At 39.8% G+C, this 4,066-nt stretch overlaps 1 protein-coding gene across 1 annotated transcript in view; it reads left to right on the plus strand.

The window, feature by feature from the left end:
* Positions 1-275: 275 nt before the first annotated feature.
* The window catches only part of LOC128690760 (WAS/WASL-interacting protein family member 1-like), a 169,535-nt gene continuing 165,744 nt past the window's right edge, over positions 276-4,066 (plus strand). The window contains exon 1 of the mRNA XM_070088323.1: positions 276-298. The gene's annotated coding sequence lies outside the window, so the exon portion shown is untranslated. The remainder of the gene's footprint in view (positions 299-4,066) is intronic.

Raw genomic sequence — 4,066 nt, forward strand, 5'->3', positions numbered from 1 at the left:
AATTTAACGATTTATTCAGTTATAGAATTAAAAGAAAACCGGCCACACTGGTATATGCTTGTAGCCAGCTATCAGGAACCACGTTAAGGAAGCCTCGTTTATACGTACATCTTACACATCTTTCACGGTTCTCTGATAATCTTGTCGAACGTCCTGTGTAACACGCTTCCTGGAGACTATCAAGCAGGGTTCTCCAGTTAGTACTGCGGGTGATAAATCGAGGTGATGTTATTGTAGTGGGTGTGAGAAGTGGGCGTTGTACATCCGCCAGGCTATGTTCAAGGTCGCCTACACCATAGTATGTCTCCAACTTTGTTTTTATAATTCGTGTGGTCAAATGTAAAATATGAATGCTGATTTCTTTTGTGTGTATTTAAATAGGGATTTGTTATACATGTTTGATTGCGTGTTTGCCTAACAGATGAATTCTTGTCATTATTGCTTGACCTACTATTTAGTGGATATGAAGCCATATGTGTTGTGCCTGGTGCGAACCAGTTTGTGTGCACTAATATTAAGCTCTCCATCATTGTTAACAATGAATCAGAACATTCATATTCCTATGATGGTGTGCCTAGATGGCAAGTCCCAGTGAATTCAGAATAATAGACGGTGTGTAAATATATTAGTATCCCGCTTGCCTGCTCTGTAAAGAGTAAAGGTGGTTTGGATAACAATGACAGTGAATGCGGTAGGTGAATGGGTCCAGGTCGCTGCCAGTGAGTAGTCAAGGCACAGTCACTGTGCTATCCAGGTGCGTTTATGTAGGGTGTTCCTTAATCGTTTCCTCACCCAGCCTACCTCCACAGTGTGTTAGCAAGCCACCCAAATTGCAAGCTTTAATGTATATTTTAAACATGCTAGTGTATTTGAGAGTTCGCATTGTGTTAGGTAATGGAAAGGATGATTATGAAAGTGCTGCAGAGGCGGGCAGTGGGCACTGAGCCAGGGGTGTCGCGCTACACGTGACAGGAAAACGTTACCAGTTAGCCAGGACTTGTTGTAACAGTGACTGTGGTGCAACTTACTCGCTCTCCAGCAGTTTCCTGTGATATGTTACTTTAGCATTACCTCTCGTCTTAGTGTATTCTGATATTGAGCTGATGCTGAGTTGTGTGCTCGTCTTCATTTTCCTTAGTGCACCAGTGTTGAATTAGTTTAAAGTGTCTAAACTGGTCGTCGAAATAACAAACATATTGATATAGTTAGAACCAAGAGCAGCTCAGAAGTACAGCCCAAGACGGTGATAGTGAAGTGATGCTGCAGCCGTGGCTCCTTCAGGTACGTCATGTGGCTTGATAAGGTTTTTATTTATCCGTAGGTAGATTATAATTGTGCCGATACCTGTGGCCAAGTACCCCATGGTATTGTTACAGTGGTGTATGGTAATCAAGTGGTAGATGGTGTAGTAAAATGGTAGGTAAGGCATCGCTGTTCTCGTGCTACTCCGCCCTACCTCGATCTTGCAGAAGCTGCTACATAATTATATAAAACATATTTATATTCTTTACGAATGCCGCGGTTTTGAGTGTTGAGGCTACACGAAAGAGTTCCCTAAGAACAGAGGTCATACAGTAGGCCTACTATCCCATTTTGGCATTTAAATCTATTTTTAAGCTAAAATCTGAGTTGTGGAAGGTCTTCTACATTCTGAGCTACCTCTCATCCAGCTAGTGTGAACACGTGAATAAAAGGTACATAAAAGACAGTGGCTTAAGCTAGAATGAGAGGGTAGCCAAGGAAAAATATATTGTAAAAGAATGTGTAGTGAGAACAAGACTGAAGCCAGGCAGTGGCATTGAATGAGTGGGCAGTGTGAGCAAGAAAGTCGAAGATGACCTTCGCACTCTTGTTTTAATATTGTTCTGTAAATTATTGTGCTGTAAGTTTCACAAGGGCTTAGCGCTTCTGTTTCGATAAAGCAATTCTATAAACTACTGAAATGAAATTTTGAATTCAGAATTCCACATAAAAGCGGAACATCCATTGATTAATCATTTTAGATATGAAAACTCAATGTGATGAACCTTGGTGTTGAAGTTGTAAAAGATAAAAGGCAAACACTAAGAATGCGATATATCGAAATGCTTCTTTTGAGAGAATGAAAAATATGTGGTAGTGGCTTTATGCTGTATGTTAGCAAGTGTCATTGAGTGAGCGGGGAATCATCGCCTCCACGATAATTCCCGGAACCCTCGACAGGTAATTAGACTTAAAGCGTTGCCCCTTCACACATTGTTGTTCCTCCACTTCCTCCCTTTCCATTTCTCTCTGTCTGCTTTACTGCTTGTAAGTGAAAGGATCCTTTAGCACGGCACTACCCTGCCCACTCTGATCTCGGCTCATTGCAACATGTTGAGCTGCCTACCTCAGTCCCTTGTGTTTTAAGCTGCTGGCGCACTACTCAAACTCACTTCTCTATTTTTTTTAGTACATCTACTGACTATACTCACTTTGTCAAGGTTTTCAGCTCAAATTTGAATGTAAAGTTACTAATGGATTTTTTTTAAGTTATGTGCCGCTTCAGTGGCCTTCCCGGTGAGTATTTTGTTTTACGATACACATCTATTATGTGTATTAGACACATGTGTAACACTTAGGTATCTTTATTGTCTGATTCATCAAGTTGTTGGTTCTCTGAACCATTTATCTATATACCCATTGTTGTGTATTGGTTTCTTTGTGTAGATTTACCACGAAAGTCTCTCACTTCTTCCGGGTCAGAGTTATGACGTTTCTGGCCGCATTCACCACTATCTAAGGACTTTTTTCATTGGTAGTACGTACTCACCTTTTCATTACATACCGTTAACTAATTTTCACGTTCGCGTTCTCTTTGAAGGAATTTTGGTTATATTTTTTTTCTATCTCTTCAGAAGACAAAGTAGTTTTAATGTCAGTCACTAATAACATTGATGAAAACAACAGCATTTTTTCTTGAGGTACTCGTGGGTTTCTTTTGTCAATTGAATTTGTTTTCAGCATCCACTTCCATGAGTGTTGTCTAGTGGTGAGTGTTCCTGCGGCCTCAAAGGAGGCTTCTCCATTGCATATTTCAGCAAGTACTCCTAGTGATTATAATCATAACCATGATTTTTAAAGAGGTGGACCGGTAAGTAAGCGAAAGTCCTCGGTCAGAGGACCAAAAGCTCCAGCTGTGGGTCATCATATGACAAAAGACCCGCGTCAGAAAACGCTTGTCTTGTTTCCTGACAAACAATATACCTACCATTTCATATCCAGAGAAACTAAAAAAAAATAATCCTGCCTCTGCAAATATTTGTGGTATTGCTGCCTAGGATATTGAGGTTCTTAAATGTATTTGTGGAATATATGCCATTGGCAGCCTTGTTTGTGCCTTTTAATCTAAGCATGAGATGATAAACATTGTAGTCTTAAACCACGAGTGATATTAAAAAATCCGTCAAGAAAGTGGGCGCCTCAAAGATACGAGTATGAGATGTTTAGTACCGTAGTCTCCCATTTCTCACCGGGAGAGTTGGCTCATCAGAAAACGACTGTGAAACTCCTCAATCTAACCCTTCCAACAGGAAAGTAAACATTGAATGTGATATTCTCAGTACTGTTGCCAAATCCCCACCTCACTTATTTTGCGGGAATCCTCCTCCTGATATAAGTTGTAGATTCTCTTGTGTTATCACCATTGGGGGATCAGTATTAGTCATATCCGCTATGTCTTGTTATGTACTTGGTCTTTTTGCTGTGTGTTTCCTGTAGTGCCGCAACACCCCATGTCATTTCCCGACACACATTGTACACTGTACACTGTCAGTGATAACGATATATATATATATATATATATATATATATATATATATATATATATATATATATATATATATATATATATTATATTCAACAAGTCGGCCGTCTCCCATCGAGGCAGGGTGACCCAAAAAAGAAAGAAAATCCCCAAAAAGAAAATACTTTCATCATTCAACACTTTCACCACACTCACACATTATCACTGTTTTTGCAGAGGTGCTCAGAATACAACAGTTTAGAAGCATATACGTGTAAAGATACACAACATACCCCTCCAAAC

The sequence above is a fragment of the Cherax quadricarinatus genome, chromosome 24 (genome assembly GCF_038502225.1).
Source record: "Cherax quadricarinatus isolate ZL_2023a chromosome 24, ASM3850222v1, whole genome shotgun sequence".
Lineage (NCBI taxonomy): Eukaryota > Metazoa > Arthropoda > Malacostraca > Decapoda > Parastacidae > Cherax > Cherax quadricarinatus.